Source organism: Idiotropiscis lumnitzeri, chromosome 16, assembly GCF_059441095.1.
Source record: "Idiotropiscis lumnitzeri isolate Australia: NSW breed Sydney's pygmy pipehorse chromosome 16, RoL_Ilum_1.0, whole genome shotgun sequence".
Taxonomy (NCBI): domain Eukaryota; kingdom Metazoa; phylum Chordata; class Actinopteri; order Syngnathiformes; family Syngnathidae; genus Idiotropiscis; species Idiotropiscis lumnitzeri.
In genome coordinates, this window is record NC_142406.1 from 1,286,978 (window position 1) to 1,306,679 (window position 19,702).

The following is a 19,702-nucleotide window of genomic DNA, read 5'->3' on the forward strand; positions in this document are numbered from 1 at the left end:
GCGATCAATAAGCCTTACACGTCACACAGTCACGTATAATGAATGAACACTTATTTAAATATTCACTTTTCCGTGCGATCTTTAGTTTATTTGCGCACCTTTATTTATTTTTGGTCATAAGTCGTCCTAAATGATTGTTAGTCACCACCCCTCCAAAAAGAGACACAGTGGGAAAATGAATGTGTGAATCTCATTCATTTTCCCACGGTTTCACGGTGGGGTGGGAGGGAAGAGGAGGGGAAGGGAGCGACCTCTTAGGTTTGGAAACTGGGGGAGTGTTCAAATTTGCCGTTGAAGTTTTTCAGTATGGCCCAAAAGGATGCGGTGCGCAAAGTGCGTCAGGGAGAACACATTGAAACAGTTCAAATAAGAGCTGCAGATTGCTTTATAACATATTGGGTCGGGATCGCTAAATCATGGGAGGGTTGCGTGCACTTGTTCTTCGAAGACACACACTTCTCAAGTCGTGTTAGTCGGAGCGATATATATCCAGTATTACAAAACAGTCAAGTGCCATTTGTAGTTTGTAAACATAAAAAAAAAAAAATCCATTATTTCATTCATGGTTTATTGTCGTCGGAATGTCGAGGGCGTTAGGGCTGATAACCGTGACGTAGGTGGCCATTTTTTCATTCTACAGTTGACTGACCACGAGATAGGATGATACATTGGTTTAGACATACAGAAACCTCATTTTCAACCTTTTGTACACGATAGTGTATGTTTAAGCCTATTCCCCGTATAATACAATTATTACATGTATTTATTTATTCATTATTCTGTACTTATTAGTGTGTAATTGTCCCTTTATCAGGTAGAAAACCGAATATGCCAATTTGGTTAACTTAGCTGTGCTGTACATGTTGACAAAAAAAAATGATTTTAGTCGTAGATCTTAAATTAAATCCTCTTTCTTTCACATTTGCCTCAACAAATGGTCTTTGTTGATTATCTAATTCTGAATATTCAATATTCAATTTAGCATTAATCTTTCATTAAGTATTGCTAGCTAGGTGCGCACATGGGGATCGATAACTCTAACACGACACACAGTCACGTAAAATGAATGAGCACTTATTTTAATATTCCATGCGATCTTTTGTTAATTTGCGCAAGTTTAAGTTTTTATTCTGTTTTTGTTTCGGGAGATAAGTCGTCCTAAGTCATTTTTTGCCCCCCTAACCCTCGCCCCCCCCTTCCCTGGACACCGTGGGAGAATGAATGAGATGCACACGTTCCTTTCCCAGTCGGGCGGGAGGGGAGTGTTGAACGCAATGTACGGTGTTTCCTCCTCTTGGAGCAGGGGTTACTTACAAAAAAAAATCCCCAGAGAGCGCATTGCTTCTCTCATGTGGTTCGGAACCTCGGAGCACAGACTTTGGGCATTATGAGCGATCGAGTAGCATAATTCCTAAAATTATCAACTGCACGCGCTTAAAGGCCCTCGCGGTCCGCCTCGTACAAGTTTAAGTAATAATTTATAGTGTTTAAAAAAAATAGATAAATGAATAAAGATCTGGGCTTCGTGCATGGTCTGTCAATAACAGGGTCGCCATTATGGTACGACCTTCCAAAACTGTATTTCCAGTGAGGATGCAAAAGGCATGCATATTAACAATTTGTTGTTCATATCTTGAATCACTTTTTTATAATTTATTTATTTTTTATGCATGGCACCTTGTTTCGGGGAATGTCTTTTACATTAAATCTGTTGAAAAAACTCGGTCGTTAACAATAAATTGTTGTTGAATTAAAATATTATCTAAGTTCACAATCTTTGGCACCAGCTCAAATTAAACAATAAGTCAAATTCACTGTTGAATCTGTTGAAACAGAAGGGGTAAATGAATTACAATTTCTGGGTCTTGTTATTGATGAAATCCATGCTGAGAAGTGCCAACAGAAAGTGTTAAGTGTATAATATGTGCAACTATTGGTATGCTTTATAAAACTAAGGATCTCCGAAAAAATTAATCGTAAATTATACTGTTCATTATTACTGCCCTCCGTTACTTATTGTGCGGAGATATGGTGAAATACATAGACAACAAATGCTTAGCCTATCTACAAGAAAAAAAGAGCCATACCAACATATCATCTTTGCAAATGATCTAGAACCAACCAATCCATCATTTGTCAAATTAAACACTGAAATTCTACGGCTTTGTCAAATGTAAAACAACACAAGTGATGTAAAAAGCATACAATAACCATCTTTGCCCCAGTATTCGGAAGCGGTTCAAAATCAGAGAGGATGTTGATTAAACAGCTAAATTCCATCTCTCCATGTTTGTGAGAGTGAGACACTTCAATTAGAGTATCGCCAAATGGTATCGGCACATTATTTGATCGTATTTGTCGATACCAGTGTTTTAATGGTGTATCGTATTGATACTGATACTAGTAGTGGTATCGGTACAATTCTATTAATTAGCTACGTAAGCTCCAACCGCGAGCCAGTAAATGTTGCTGAACCACTTTAGTAAACTCCACTATCTGCAATAGCAGCTGCACATTTCTGATCTGTTGATTCTGTGTGTTCATCACTGACACCTGGTGGATGGTTAAAATCTTTGCAAGCAGCCTCAGCTGACATTTTATTCAATTACAAATACAATAAGTTCTGCATTGTCATTGGAGTTTTGTAGCAGATGTGGTATGACTTAACCTTTGTCAATTTTTAAAATACCTTTGATGCCTTTGATATGTAGACAGTAAAAAAACGTGAACGTGTGTCAAGTGCGATATTTTTATGACAACTAAATATGAGATTAATGATTAAATCATTTGAAAGTTCCATGGTTAACTACCAGGGATGTAAAGATGCATCAGAAATCTATTTTATATCGATATAAACCGCTCAAAATATCCACCGATAAGAAATAAAATAATAGATTTTAATTGTTTCAAAACTTTCTCTTTCAGGATGACGACAAATCTCATTATTGCCAAAGTGGTGGCCAAGAAGCTCCAGATCCGGGCCAAAAATTGGTCCCTCACACCAAATGGCACCTTGTCCATGAATGGGGCCTACAATAATTTCACTGTTGCCCTCTGTGACGGGGCAAAAAATTACACCGTGTGTCTCTTTGACACACTGGCGGCCCTCGTCACAGAGGGCAACAGCTATGTCTTTGCGCATTTTGGATTTGGGGCGGGTCAAGACTCTTTTCTGCTTACCCGCCCCAAATCCAAAATATATGTGGGCCCCGTCGTCACCATCGATGCTGATATGGAGGCTGCGGCACGTGCGTTGGTATTCCCGGTCTCAACCTCATCATCTCCTCTGGAGGTCGCACAAATGGCTCCTGGGGAGATGGTGACCGTGGATGGGCACATAACCGACGTAAGTATATTTCACACATACACACGCACATGCATGCACACTTGCATGTGCATACACCTGTGAACACCCACACACACACACACATAGGCGCTCCAGAGGTAAGATGTGGGGAAAATATATTAACATTCCCTCAGAATAAACATTGCCTTCCAACCAGGGACAGTTTGGAGATATTTTTTCTTTTCTGGGGCTAAAGGGGGTTGCTTGGTTCAGATAGGGGCCTGAGAAATTATTTTTTAAATATATTTTAGAATATCACATAAATCACTTAAGTGGGGCCACACAGATTTCTGTTGGGGCTCATGGGTAGTTTCACGGGCGTCACGGTGGACAACTGGTTAGCACAATGGCCTCACCGTGCAGAGGTCGTGTGTTCGATTCCGGCTCCGGCCTTCCTGTGAGGAGTTTGCAAGTTCTCCTGTACCTATGTGGCCTTGCTCCGGGTACTTCGGTTTCCTCCCACATTCCAAAAACATGCATGGCAGGTTGATTGAACACTCTAAATTTCCCTGAGGAATGGGTGTGTGCGTGGATGATGGTTGATGGTTGTTCGTCTATGTGTGCCGTGTGATTGGCTGGCAACCAGTTCAGGGTGTACCCCGCCGACTGCCCGATGATAGCTGGGATAGGCTCCAGCAGCCCCCGCGACCCTTGTGAGGACAAGCGGTACTGATAATGGATGGATGGATGAGTAGTTTCAAAGTAGCAGTACAACTCTGCATATTCTATAGTTTCTGGTTCCATTAAAAACGCACTAAACATTTACACGCTTGCGCTAAACATCAATGCATATTGTGTTTGCGGATGGCTGCAGCACCACACAAGTGCACAGAGACATGGCAGAAATAAAAAAAAAAAAAAGATCAATATCAAATCGAATCGTGCTTGAGTGAATTGTTAATTCTCGACCAGAATGACATTGATGCATATAAAAACATGTGTTCCCTTGCATTAAGCATTGCAATATAACCCAGTTTTCTTTCTGTTTTCTTCTTCCGTGTCAGCCTCTGTCAGTTCTGTTCGCACACGCATCATTTGCGCAAACATACAAATGTTTTTTTTAGCTTTTTTTCTATTTGGTCCACATTAGATACGTCCAATTCGCATGGTGCGGCTACGTGGGGCCCCGCCTGTGCCCATGCGCAACGTGACCATAAAAAAAGTAAGTACATCATTTATAGTTTTCCTTTTTATGCATTTCAATTATACACCCTGAATATGCATTTTTCTAACTATTGCAGAACGATGTGGAGGTCAAGATAGGCATTTGGCGGGAGGCCAATTTGGTACATCTAGAGGTTGGCAATGGATATATTTTCACCCACTTAAAGGCCAAGATGAATCATTTCGGGTTGACCCTCAGCACGACCCAATTTACAGAAATTGCAGTGAGTAAATTATTGCCTCTCGGTCAATGGTACTTAAAAGGTCGCTACATATCTGTGGTGCCCGTACTAAGGCCCTTTTTACTATCAACCCAGAACAGGTGTTCCCATCCCTTATATAGACTTATTAATTCATAACTTAAAGAGATGAGTTTAATGTATCCATCCTAATGTATTTGTTTGTTTTTCACAGAGCTGTTTGGTTTTATCATTTGTTCAAATTTATTGATAAAATGGAAATTGAATTAGATTTCCGTTTCTACTTAGTACTTTTGTTGTTTTAAACACATTTGCATATGAGAATATATGACTGTTACTAACACCGGGTGTCCATAAAATAATTTTACAAATCTAAGATTTCTACAAAGGCACTTGAGCCATAGCCAGATTTGTTTTCTTGTAATCATTTGTTGTCAGTTTTGTTTTTGTGCTCATATACTTGATTTAATACACCTCTACATGGGCACCGTTAGAGGCCCCTAGTGCATGAAGACAATTCCCCGATGTCTTGTCATGTTTGCTGTTGCATGTAACATCAGGCGTCTCCTGTAAAATGGATTGTCGGATGACAAACAGGTACCCAGGCTGCTGACAGATGATGAATTGACGGACCGGCAAACTTAAGTAAAATGCCCACCTCTGCAAACTGCCCAAATTAATGAATTCTTAACATTTTAAAATGGTGTGATGGACACCCTGTATATTACTATGTAACATAATTGTTATTGTTGCATACAGGGAAGATGGAAACAGTTTAAAAAATGAAGGCTGCATTCATAAATTAATTGTAGGAGTGTGTTTGCTGCCTCTCAAAACAGACTGACCATTAGTAGTTGTGGTGTCAAGATTAACTAATCAATTCAAATTAAACAACAACTATGCAAGTCAACAAGTAATCATCTCGAGCCATTGTTTAATTTAAAATTGTCCAAATCATTTGAATTCAGCCTACTAACAGTAATTATTCTCTGATTTCTGGAGTCCTTCATGTAAGCAGTAGGTTAAGTAATACTCAGCCAAGTACAAAGTGCTGGGAAAAAAATACAGGATTGTACTTAGTTATTTCCCGTCTTTGGTAAAAGTGGTTTCTAAATCACTAAAACAATTTTTTATCAACAGGGCTGCAACTCCACCATAACATTAAATATACTCGGATTTAATGTTATGAACGACAACGTTGAGGTAATGGACCTCAACGGGGACCCGACCTCCATTCCAGTCAATGTCTGGAAGGAATGCTTTGAGGAGCCACCAGCTATACCGCCAGCAGGGCTGGCTATTGAGGCTACTATGACAAATGGCATGATAACACACATTCACATATAATATACCCTTGCACACACGCCCCCCCACACCCCCCCACACACACACACTTCACATTAAATAAAAAGAAAACAATTGTCATTTTTTGAGTGTCACTTTATTTTAAATGTTATTAATGTGTCATGTATTTCTTTTGCGTAAAAATGAAAAGTTTGAGGAATCATTATGAGGCTAACCCTATTTTCATGGGTTTCAGCTTTGATTTTTGACGAATAGTGAATAATACAGTTCAGTGCTTATTTAATTGACTCCATTAGCAAACAATCTAACATTATCAATCATTACTACACAAAACATAACGTTTAATATGTTCATATCAGTGGCGGGCCGTCAAGGCCTTCTCTGCTGGCCTAACAGAATCAAGAAAAAATGATCTTATTCTCCACATTGATGTCATGTTCGATCCAAGCGTTGTCTTTTTAGGTGTGAGTATTTATCCAATCAGAATTACGCTAGATATCTTTTGCTCAACTGCAAGTCATTGCATTTGGGTAGCTGAAGAATTTGGTCTGTTTCACATTTAATGAATGAACAAGGTATTTTATTTTAACTCATAGTGACTTCTGTGTCAAATACAAATTTTCTGGGTTCAGCTGGTGAGTACAACAAAGTAATTAAAGCCATTCCTGCCACCTTTAAAGCAATGACTCAACAACTGGTGGTGCATCAGAATGTGTCGGACATGAGCCCTCTGTCTGTGGAGGGATTCAATTTTGATAGTAATCAATTTTCTAATAAATTTATTGGAACGGTCGGTTTTCACTCAAAGATGCTATCCTTACCTTGAAAAAAAAAATATGATCTACGTGTTTTCAGTCCTGCTGAGGCAAAAAAATTAAGGAAACAGTATTTATCATATCCAATCCCTCAAAAAGCTGAAGATCCTTGGCTGACATGACGAATAATAATGCCCAGAGATTGTTTAGTTTTATGGAACATTCTGCCCTTCTAGATTGAGATCCGCACATTGTTCTTACCTGTTTTTTGTTTTATATATTTATTTATTTTATTTTTATTTCTTTCTTTTTATTGTTTTGCTTTCCTAACTCATGTTGTTCAACAAAGCAGCTTTATTCAATATGTGCCTTAATTTTTGGTATATTTCAACATTAAAATAAAAAAATTATAATTATAATAGTTGTGCGTCTTTTGTCAAAGTTAATGAGATATAAGTTTTAATATTGCGATAGCCAATTAGATCACCAGTTGGTTACAGTGAGCCTTCTTGGTGGCCTTCCGCTGAAGATGATGAAGCGTCTTGTGATCGAATACTTAGTGGTGAGGAGGAAGCGCTATGCCGAATCAACATAACTGGCGACCGTTCGAAAATCTAAAATATATTCTTGTTTTTTAAAACCATGGTGGCTGAAGGTGGGAAAAGTGTGGGTTAATTGAAGATACACTTGTGAGGACTTTTTCAAGACGGACCTTTCAAGAGAAGCTATATCGTCCAACACTCGCTCAGTGCCGTGTAAGTGTGTTTCTTGATATTGTTTATCCACCCGTGGTGGAATAAATGATGGTATGATGGAGGGGATTTATTCAAGTAGGACTTCACTGAAGGCCCAGGTGTGAAATGCACGGCCCTCCACTGGTTCATATAATATTTGAAACTCAATTAACAGTTACATGTGCTATTTCAATATAAAACAATTCTCAACTAAAAAAGGACAATCTGAATTCTTTTTTTATTGCACAGGGAAGCCATCTCCCGGTATTTTACTTTTCAGTCTTCATGGGGAAACAACGTTAAACAATTTTCATTCAACTTTATTCACTTTGATTTCATATCATTCAATTTTATTCACCATGATTCTAATTCATTCAACTTCATTCAATATTTCTGTGTCATTTAGTATTTTTCAAAAACATTCAGTGTCATTCAAAATCATTCAATGTTATTCAGTATCATTCAGTTGTTCAATGTTATTTACTTCAATTTAAAATGATTTAAAGTCATTCACAGTTTTCATATTATTCACTTTGATTTAATATCATTCAACTTTATTCACTTTGATTTTATATCATTCAATCCCATTAATCACTGCCTTTCCCCATTTTCATTCAATGTCATTTACTATAATTCAACATTATTCATTATTTTTTAACATTATTCAACATTTTTCAACATTATTCAATATTTCTTTTCTATTTAATCCATACTTGGAGGTTCTTGGTTCGATTCTCGCTCGGTTGAATATTTTCCACCATCATTCAAGATCCTTCCACCTTCCATGAATCACTGCCTTTCCCCATTTTCATTCGATGTCATTCACTATTATTCAATATTTTTCTATATTTTTCAACATTATTCAATATTTTTTCTATTTAAATCATGATGATTCAATATAATTCACTGTCATTCAAATCATTCAATTTCATGCACTATGATTCAAATTCATTCAACATTTCAGAGTCATTCAATAATATTCAAAAACATTCAGCCTCATTCCAAATAATTCCACAAAAAATATTCCAGCCTTTCGCCTTCACACGCAATTTCTTCAGGAATTGCATTCTCTAGTTACTATTGTTTTCAATAATTTGAAGGCTCAAAATGTTCGAAAATAGCAACAGTACGTTTGATAAAGTGCAAGTGCATGAAGATGTGGAAGAATCATCTGAGGAAAAAAAGAAGAAAATCCTCTCGTGAAAGATTCGTTATTCTACTTTTTTCTTCCTCGCCTTTTTTCGGTGCATAACTACGACCACAGTTTTCATCCGATTTTCACCGTTCCAACTTCGTTCTATTCCAAAAATTCACACAAAGCGTGCTTCCATTTTTCATGTCTTCACCTATTTCCCATAATTCACCATTTCATGTTATTCACCCCCAAAAATTCCATTCATTTCCAATGGTAGATTCAACATTTCACTATTAAATGCTTCATATTTGATATTTAACTCATTCAAGTCATTCATTTCACATTGTCGTATCCCCTCTCACACTTTCACCTCATTCACCCTTCAAAAATTCATCCAATTATACATTCCCAATTGCACACTTTCTACACACTACAGCTTCCCCATTTTTCATCATCTCACTGTTCCAACTTCAATCCATTCTTAAAATTCACGCCATTCAGGCTTCATTTAATGTGTGTGTGTTGCAAGTGGGAATGTCGAATTTTCATGACCTACACAAGTTCAACACATTTAAATAAGTCATAAATGTAGCATATGAGAATAGTAAACACAATCACATGTCTTTACTGTGCGAACTACTACTAGTTTCATTTGGGAAATTTATTTTGTTTAATAAATCCAGTGACAAACATGATGTGAGGGTTTTGGTATGGAGGTTGAGTGGGAGGAGGACCCAGATACAGTGAAGTGAGGCAGGAGTAACTTAATGTAAATTAAATGTAAAGAAAACAAAACACACAAGGTATGGGGAAAAAACTAAAATATCAAACGCACAAAACAACAGGGATCAAAAAAACACAAAGACTTGTCTTATTTCGACAAGGCGCGACAGGCAGAACAACTAACTGGGACACTGAACCAAAGAGAACTGAAAGCAAACAAGGAACTAAATACAAACAAAGTAACGAGACAACAAGGAACACCTGGACAAGACACAAAGGGCTGGAGGGAGCTGATTGCTTCATGCAACGGAATGGGGCGACAAGCACAGCTGGACACAATCAGGTTGAACAAGAGACACACACCAAACACAAGGAAAAACATAAAACTAAATACTAAACCAAAAACAACATACATACACCATGACATATGAACCTGTAATTAATTGGCATTTTGCTACCACGACATATTCCAATCCTTCATACTTCTGGACCACACTAAGTCAAACTTTTTCAATGCGATTTCTTGAATTAATTCAACGCGATGATGTACAAGCTGGGAGGATCGCCGGGGATGATCGTGATCGGACTGCCACTTGTGGGGTTGTCCTGCCCATTATGTGGGATGAGTATATGTGGAATGTGGCCACTGGCGAAACACTTTGTATCTAGACATGTGACGAAAAGACTGGTATTTAAATGTCAGAAATGTGACAGGAGATCCAGCAACTGCCACTCCATTGCTTGTCACGTCACAAAGTAGAATACGAAAAGGCCGGATGATAAGGGAAAAGAATTCCAGTGTGGAGAATGCAGTAAAGTCTTCGGGAAGAAGTTGGGAGTCACACAATACACCAGAATGGTCCATCCAGAAAAGTGGAATGAGAGATTGAAGACTCAGATGATGGCGAAAAAGGAGAAGATCAAAGGTTTGAGACTGTGTATAGCCGAGGAGGTGGCGACGCTATGTGAGATGATCCGGAAAGGAGGGGCATCAGTCTCCACCTTTGAGAAGGTCGCTGTTGAAGTTGGAAATGGAAAATTGGCAGAGCAGGTGAGGAACAAATGGAGGAGCCTGCATAGGGGCGCGGCAAGCGATGGCCCGGATGCCCAAGTGCCCACGGTGATATGTGAAAGACACAAACAGAAAAGTGATGCGGAGATGGTGCCCCCATATGAAATGGTTGCCAGGACATGTGAGAGGCTGGAGAAGGCGGGCAGGGGGAAAGTGGGTGATGAGTTCAGGGCCATTGCTGCTTTGGTTTAGGATGTAGACCAGGAGCCTGGGCTGGTTGAATCCTCCGCATTGGAATTGGTTAGCCTAATAGGTGGGAAGTGTGAGGTTCGGAAGAGACGATGAGAAAGAAGATCTCTCGAAGGGGCAAGCGCTGGCTGCCAAAGAAGTCCTCTTCTGAAAGGGATTTGAACAAGAAAGTGCAAGATTTGTACATGAAAGACAAGTCTAAGTTGACAGACTTCATACTGGAAGGTGGCGAAATGAGAGACTGCAAAATCCCTATGGAGACGGAGTATGAGGACTTCAGAAAGAGGTTGGAAACGGAGAAGCCTTTTGAAGGACTTGGGAGATTCAGCTCTGGAGAGAGAGCGGATTACGATAGCCTCTACCAACCCATCCTGTCAGGCCAAGTCAAGACCGACTTAGCCAAAATGAAGAATAGCTCAGCGACGGTCCCGGACAGGATCAGCAAGCGGGCCTTGCTAGGCTGGGACCGAAGTGGGAGGCAACTGGCAAGGCTGTTCACCACATGGTTGGTCCAGGGTGTAATACCTAAGGCGGTGAAGGAGTGGCGGACTAGGCTGCTCTCAAAAACCACTGATGTGAAGAAACTGAACCTCCTAAATGCATGGAGGCCGGTGACTATTGGCTCGCTAGTGTTGCGGCTGTTTGGTCTAATTTTTGCGAAACGACTAATGAAAGCGTGCCCAGTCAATGTTAGACAAGTCAATGCTGTAGCGGCCCCTTGGACTTGAAATAATGGCGCAGAGTTTCAACTGGTGTCGAGAAACCTTTATTGCTGAACAACGGTCACGCATACTGCACCGTGAAAACTATAGAGCATAAAAAACACAAACTGTAACAGTAGTTTCCAAAATAATTCACATTTTTAGTACATTTATTATTTTATGCATCGTCATACCTCGTTACGCTTTCCAAGGGCGCTAATAAACGGTTGTCTTTGCCTGGGACAGACGTTGATATACTGAGCGCTCCACCGGTAACATATAAGGACACGATTCGTGGCGTCGCGACCCGGTGTACTGTCAAAATGTCCTACCCATCTAGACGTCCTACCAATGCCTAGTGCATGCGCATAACGCGGATTGTTTTTTCGCGGGAAGTGAGTTGCTTTTTGTCCTACCCATAGTGATTTCGCGGGGAAGTTAGTTGCGTTTTGTCCTACCGATAGTGATTTCGCTTGAAATTTGCAGCATTTTTTCCTACATCTGCATTGTGCGGTGAAAAGCAGTGAGTACTTAATGTTTTCATTTTCATCTGAGTCTTATTTGACGTATTCATTGTCTCAAAATACTTTCGGCGTGTGTTTCAGTTGCCTACATTTCTCACGCAGTTTATGTATACCATACTCGTTTGATATCGCCAGTAAATGTTCTCTTTGTAGTAATTCTGTGTTTCATTGTTGGTGGTTTTACTTAATTAGAAAGAAAACAAAAACAATGATCCAGTAAAAATGACAGAATATAGCCACTTAAAGTTAGTACTTCCAAACCTTATACAGATATGGCCTGACTGAGTATGCAGTTATGTATGTGCTCCTTAATGTTTCCTACTTTGCTTGTTAATTCATGTCAACTGTATCAGAAGGAAAATAGTTTGCAACTGTCATTGTAGTTATGGAGGAGAAGTGGGACGAAGTTTACAATCTTCTTCTTGCTGGAACATACCCACCTGGGTATGAAAAAAGCAAGAAGCAAAACCTAAGAAGGTATGCCTCAAAATTCACTCTAAAAGGTCAGTATTTTCATTGTAACCAATCCCACGTGTAGCTCAGATCATTAGCAATTTAAAGTTATTAAGATTCTTATTTTTTCCTGATATAGACGGTGAACTCTTCTTTTGCTCCAGGAGAGCAATTAAAACTCAAGAGGAGTCCAGGAGGCTCTTCGAAGAGTTTCACTCTTCTCCTATTGGAGGGCACACTGGCACCCTTAAAACACGCAGTGCCTTATGTTGCCGATTTTATTGGCACGGCATGACTGTCGACATTGAGAAATGGGTATGTGGTACTATACCTTTCTGATTTGTTTGAGCAACATTTGAACATGCATAAACACAGATTTACTGCAATATAGATTTTGTCTTTGTGTATAGATTTTCGTGTTTGTATATCTGTCTTTGCTATGAATCTTTCCTAAGATCCAGGAATGTGACAAGTGCCAAAAAGTTGGCAAACCTCTCACTGTTGCGCTCCCACTGCAGTGTATTAAGGTGAGTTGTAATCGTCTTAAACAATAGTGTCAATGTAAACATTTCCAAAAATTATTTGTATATGTATGTATAGCTGTATATTTGTACATTTATTTATTTTATCAGGTGTCAGGTGTCTGGGAGCTCGTTGGCATCGATCTTTCTGGACCACTTCCAAAGACTGCCAGTGGGTTCCAGTACATCCTGACTGCAACGGACTATTTTTCTAAATGGGTCGAGGCATACCCATTGGGAACGAAATCTGCTGCTGAAGTTGGTCTGAATATTTGCAAAATAATATACAGACATGGGTGCCCTGCAAGAATCCTGTCAGACCAAGGCAGAGAGTTCGTCAATGAAGTAAGCCTATTAATGAAAAATGCTCATGTTTGGCAAATTATTTTAGGATCTGCTTCAGTGATCATAAAGGAACACACCAACATTAAATGCTTATCCTTTGTGAGTGATTGTTGTACATACAGTTTGTCAACCAGGTTTGTGTTTCATGTGTGTATGAGTGATTTATTTACAAATTAGTTTCAATTGTCTTGAAGCTCAACACCAGGCTCTGTGAACTCCTGAAGGTAGAAAGGGTAGTCACAGCAGCATATCATCCGCAGACCAATGGTCTTGATGAAAAGACCAATGACAACATAAAAAGGTATGCTTTTCATTTCATATCGCAAATATCTGTGCCTTTCACAATTTCACATGTTTTGTTTCACTATATCTGCTTTTAGAGCCCTGAGGAAATTGGTTAATGCGCAGCAGAATGACTGGGACTTATACTTGGATGCCACCCTGTTCTCGTTGCGATCCAAAGTACACACCACCACCAAATATTCACCGTTTCACCTGATGTATGGGAGGGAAGCACGATTTCCAGCTGAAGTTCCTGCTGAATTGCCAGTGAGTCATTTGAGTCCTTTCTCAACTGTCGCAGAGATGTAATTATCAGTTACACATATATTTTTTTAAGTTAGCAGATACTGTAAGTGTTATATTATTATAAAAGTTGTTGCTTTTGTTCTTTTCTATTCTGACATACACATAGCCCTAGTCTATTTTATTTTCATGTACTTGCTTAAATTATTCATAGTATTAGACAATAAATGAAAGTCTCATGCTGTGCTTCAGCTAATTCTCATTTTATGATTGTTAAAAAAATTACAGATTTCCACCATCATACTCCCAGAGGAAGGTTATTATGGTGAGCTCAATCATTCTCAAAAAGTTGCTCGTGAGGAAGTCTGTGCAGGAAAATGTAAAAAAGAGTAAAGAAAAGCAGATGGAAGCATATGCTAAAAGGGTCCACAAGAAATACAGAGATGTGCTGTACAAGGCTGGTGACGAAGTCCTTCTCCTAAATATGCAAAAGCGTGGGAGAAAAGGTGGAAGGCTACAGCCAGATTTCAATGGTCCCTATATTATCAAAAGCATATGTGGCAAACGCGTGACATTGCAGAATGCTGATGGGAAGATTTTACAGACTCAGTACAACATTGTCCATATAAAACCATATAAAAGACCTGATGTGAAAAGCTATGCCTCAACACAAAGCCCAGTTCAAGATGAACCAACCAGAATCTCAGTAATTCAATTTGCGCCCCGAACTGTTCCCCCTAGTAGAGAGGTACAGCCGGTTAAAGTCCCATCTGAGAATCCGGCCTTTGCACAATTCAGCACACAAGACAAAGGTGACCTTTTTTAAGAAAAATTGTTCTTGACCATTCGGTCGTCTGTTGCTGGTTTGGGCATCATACCTGGTTAACTGTTGCATGACTAGGTTTTGCCAGTAAAAGTTGGCCGATGTTTGACCTTGAAGAGTTATTGTTTGGTGAATGGGAGTTTTAAAGGTTGTCGGTGGTCCATAAAATAAGTCATGGAATGCTTTGTGACGTTCAGCTTTCGCCTGTTGGGTTTGAGTTCAGTTTTGGCCCGTTGGCCTTGACTTCCCCTTTGGCCTGTTGGGCTTGAACTATTTTGACAGTTTCATCTAAAGTGTAATTTCTAACTTAATCATAACTTTCTTTTAGTACACAGGCTCTGGACCGCAAATGACGATGGTCGTGTGGAGGCAGTAGTCGGTACATTCAAAGTTTATGATACATCATTCAGAACGCTTCATGGAACCAAATGGCTGGCAGATGAAGTAAAAGCTCCTATTGTTTTTATCACAGTTGATCGTAATTGTATTTTTGCAGTATGATGCATATACATTCCTTTGCTCTCAATTTAGGTCATTGATGCATACCTGCACTGCCTCATTATGGAACACAAGGCAAGTAAAAAAATACGAATTTATTATATTACATAGAACCTTTTTACGTGTAATGGACATTTATGCACACACACACACATACATATACATATATATATATATACATACATACATATATATATATATATATATATATATATGTGTGTGTGTATATATGTGTATATATATATATATATATATATTTGTGTGTATATATGTATGTGTGTACATATATGTGTATATATATGTATATGTGTATATATGGATATATAAATATGCATATATATGTATATATAATATATATATGCATATATATGTATATAATATATATATGTGTGTATATATATAAATATAAACTATTTTTCTTAAATGGATACAATTTTATTGCATCTATAAAATTAAATAAGAATGTCCACAAAATCATGTATTGCAGTTTGCCGAAAACTTCATATTGTTTGGTGAGATAAAGGGGGTGCTGACCGCAGCAGAAGCTGTTGAGCAGGCTCGAAGACAGATAGCTTGTACCCTGCTAGAACATCAGGGTAAGTTTGGGACAGCTTTTATAGTTTATAGCTAGTTTTGTAACCACAACATGAATTACACAAATCACGTATTTACACCGATTAACAAAATGCCCTTGCGGTTTTTGTAGGCAACGCGGAAGACTACTGTGTGGTGTGCTCCATGATAGAGAGTGATGGAGAGTTCAGCATGATTGAAATTGTATATATATATATGATTGATTTCAAATTTTCATATGCATTGTTTTTATGTGTGCTTATTTGGAGGTTATTATACATTTGCCATGACGCAATTTTATTTCAATACATGGTGCACATATGTTGCAAATTAGTGTAGTGGACTATGCTTGAGTGTTTACAGTCAGAGTGGAGGTACATGAGGACATCTCTACTGCAGAGAGGTGCCTGCAATTGGCAGGGCGGTGGCACTTCTTCAGAAATGAGGATGAAGTAAACAACATCGTGATGAGTCCTGATAAAGAAGTTGGCCTCAAAGTCTGAAGCAAGCAACATCGTGCTAGGTCTTGATAAGAGATGCTGACGTCAAAGTCAGCTGTGACCCACGACGGCACGCTCATGATAAACCGGACTAAACCAGCTTTTGAGAAGACGAACTGTACCACCCTTTAATGTAATCTGATTTCTCAAAGTGTAATCTGATTCCTCGATGTTATAAAAGGGAATGTATGAAAAACATCGAGGAACAGAAGGGAGATGAAGTTGCCAAATAAACTTTGTTAAGCTTTCTGTCTCCACTTGGGCTGCGTGTCTCTCCTTTCAGCTATGAACCCTATATGTCAAATTGGCAAACCTGAAATAAAATTGGTCCTTCAGAGCCGTGAACCCAACATACTGGAGGCGTCCAGGGGCGAAGCCGACGACCGGGGACAATCGTGGCCACGACAAGATAAGGATTCTTTCTTTTTTTTGACCTGGTCCTCGACTTTGCTACTGGATGCTGAAAGTTGAAGGGAGGCTGCGGAGAGAGACGTTCAGCTCATCTTGGGTGAGTGTGTGAAGTCCGAATGTGATGAATGAGTGTGATAAATGTGGGCATTTGAAGGGGTACGTAGTTAAATTCCGCATTAACAGGAGGGCGGACTCCTCTGCAAATAAGTAGTTAAATTCCGTGGGGATATTGGAGGGCGACTACGACTAGACAGAGTAAGTCTTTAAAACTGTGTAAAACCGTAAGAATACTAGTCAATGTTACGTGAAGAGACAGAGATAGTCTATAAAACTGATAGAGGATAACAGGGGTGTATCCTCCACGCGCGTTTGAAAAGGAAAAAGGGGGAAAAAATAGTGTGAATGTAAAAGTGTGCATGGAGGCTTGCAACCTCATTTTGGAACAGGAAAATTAACTGACAACTGTCTGGGAAGCAGAGGCACGAATTCTCCGCCACTTGTGGTAGAAGCTTGGGAATTACCCAAGACAGAGCAATTGTCAGCCTGTTCAGGGACTGGAGGACAGGTTAGTCACCCTAGGTGAACCACTGTCTTGCAACATGGGGAAATCAAACAGTAAAAAAGCTAGCAAAAAGGATCCGAAACAACAATTGACGTGTAAGGACTGGAAATTTATAGAAAGCCAATGTCCGGAAAAAGTAAAACATTTAAACTCATGGATAACAAAATATAAATTCGCTGGTCAGCTTAATACACAAAAAATAGTCGACTTACAAAATAAAACGAAGAGAGGGAAAAAAAAAAAAAAAAAAGAAGTGAATAAAGACGGATATGAAGATACAGAATTTTGGATGACAATGGCACAAAGACAGAAACTAGATAAAAATAACAAAACCAAATTGCAACATTTAAATGTTCTGCACATACTGTGGATACTGATGACATTACTTTAGGAAAAATAAGACAGCAAAAGAAGCAGCTACCAAGCCATTCATAGGTGTGGCTGTGTGTGCGCTGATAGATAACGTTCTGCGAGGCAACATCCTTGCAGACATGCAACAACAAAGTCTTATGCAAGAGAAAATCTATGGCTAGAAAAAGGAGCTACTTTGACTAATGGCATATATGTCAGTTCAGATAAAAAAAAAAAAAAATAAACAATTCTTCCAAAAAATCTTTTTCGCAATATTGACACATGTTGTCACACATGTCAAACAGGAGGGATGGTATGGTAAGACAGATAAACCAATTTTATACAACATATGGGTTTAATTTTTTCTCAAAAGATTTTTTGAAGAGCCTGTATGATCTGTGCTCGACACAATTGTCAGGGAAACATAAGCCCAAAACGAGGACAGTTTCCCCAAGCAACATACACCTTGTGCATTGTAAAAAGTCATCTCAACCCTACCCTATTAGGGGTCTCTCGGTTGACATGATTTTCGCGTGGATAAAAAATTGAGATTTTGTTTTGTGTAGTTTTGGTTGCACTAAAAGCTGTGTTTCATGCATGTGTCCGAGACCATTACTATGAGTAATTCCAACAGCTCTTCCATCAACATGCCTTTTAGAAGTAATGATGAAATTAACACCTAATGCGGACTGCATTGCTTGGAATGATGTGTACGCTGCGATTAAGGCAACGAAAGATAAGCCTATCTTTTCTACCGATGTGGCAGTGGCTAACTTTACTTGTGTTAATCTCACAGGAACACAAGTGGTGAAAGACAACTGTACTCCAAGCAGGTACACTACTGCCACGCAGCGATGTGTGGTGGTGGTGTGGGGGTACTAAATTATTTGATTCATTAAAGGACGCCGTTGGAACTTGTGCATTGGTGTCACTTCTCTTACCAGTGTCTATTTTTCCATCCACAGCAGGGGACATTCAAAGAGCAGTTGAAGCCCACGAATACCCCTATTATTACGCCAGGAAAAGACGAAGTGCTTCCTGGAGGGATGGTGATATGACTTACTTGGATGCAATTGGCCAACCAAGGGGCGTACCAGATGAGTATGAGTTGGTAAATCAAATCGCAGCGGGGTTCGAGTCCATTCTTCTTTGGATTACACCGAATAAGAATGTGGATCGAATAAATTACATACACTATAACGTGCAAAGATTGGGGAACTTCATTGAAGAAGGATTTATAGCTATTAAAGTACAATTGGTCCTTCGTCGTCCTTCCATCTCGGGTGACGTAAAATTGGTCCAAAAGAACAATTGGCAGCAACATCACTCATGGCATTTCAAAACCGCATCGCGGTGGACATGCTGTTGGCAGAGAGAGGAGGGGTTTGCGCCATGATTGGGGATCAATGTTGTACTTTCATTCCTAACAACACTTCTCCGGAAGGGTCCCTCACAAGAGCCATTGCAGGCTTGCGCACCCTGAAGCATAAGCTGAAGGAACACTCAGGTGTGACTACCTCTGCATGAGTGGTGGAACAAAACGTTTGGTAAATATAAAAATATGGTATTTTCTGTAATGATTTCTAGAACAATGTTCACCTCAATCCTTGTACTGTGTGGATGTTGTTGTATTCCCTGCATTCGCGTTTTGCTTTTCCGACTTATCTCAACAGCTCTCGCTCCAACAAATTCCAAACTACAGGAAATATATCCTTTGATTAATTACAGAAGTGCTGGTGATGGAGGAGACAGTGATGACCAAGTTGATGATGATGACTGAATTTACCTGGGAGATCCTATTCGTTAATCCAAAACGCTCAAATACATTAAAAATAAACAAAGAAAAATAGAGGGGTTTACATTTGCTATCAAGCTAATGATTTGATGGAATTAAATCTTTGGAAATTCCATTGATGATAATATTTGGGGCAAATGTAGAATAAACAGGGGGGAATGTTAGAATAATATTTAGAGGTTATTATACATTTGCCATGACGCAATTTTATTTCAATACATGGTGCACATATCATGTTGCAAATTAGTGTAGTGGACTATGCTTGAGTGTTTACAGTCAGAGTGGAGGTACAGGAGGACATCTCTACTGCAGAGAGGTGCCTGCAATTGGCAGGGCGGTGGCACTTCTTCAGAAATGAGGATGAAGTAAACAACATCGTGATGAGTCCTGATAAAGAAGTTGGCCTCAAAGTCTGAAGCAAGCAACATCGTGCTAGGTCTTGATAAGAGATGCTGACGTCAAAGTCAGCTGTGACCCACGACGGCACGCTCATGATA

At 39.2% G+C, this 19,702-nt stretch overlaps 2 long non-coding RNA genes and 1 pseudogene across 2 annotated transcripts; all 3 read left to right on the top strand.

Moving 5' to 3' along the window:
* Positions 1–12,212: 12,212 nt before the first annotated feature.
* On the top strand, positions 12,213–12,962 carry LOC148320819 (uncharacterized). Its single transcript, XR_015846836.1, has 4 exons — positions 12,213–12,351; positions 12,441–12,616; positions 12,757–12,828; positions 12,934–12,962. It is a non-coding gene; the product is annotated as an uncharacterized LOC148320819 (long non-coding RNA).
* A 4-nt stretch (positions 12,963–12,966) lies between these two features.
* LOC148320820 (uncharacterized) overlaps positions 12,967–19,702 on the top strand; it is a 117,251-nt pseudogene continuing 110,515 nt past the window's right edge.
* Positions 13,661–15,167, top strand: LOC148320821 (uncharacterized). Its single transcript, XR_015846854.1, has 3 exons — positions 13,661–13,716; positions 14,844–14,959; positions 15,047–15,167. It is a non-coding gene; the product is annotated as an uncharacterized LOC148320821 (long non-coding RNA).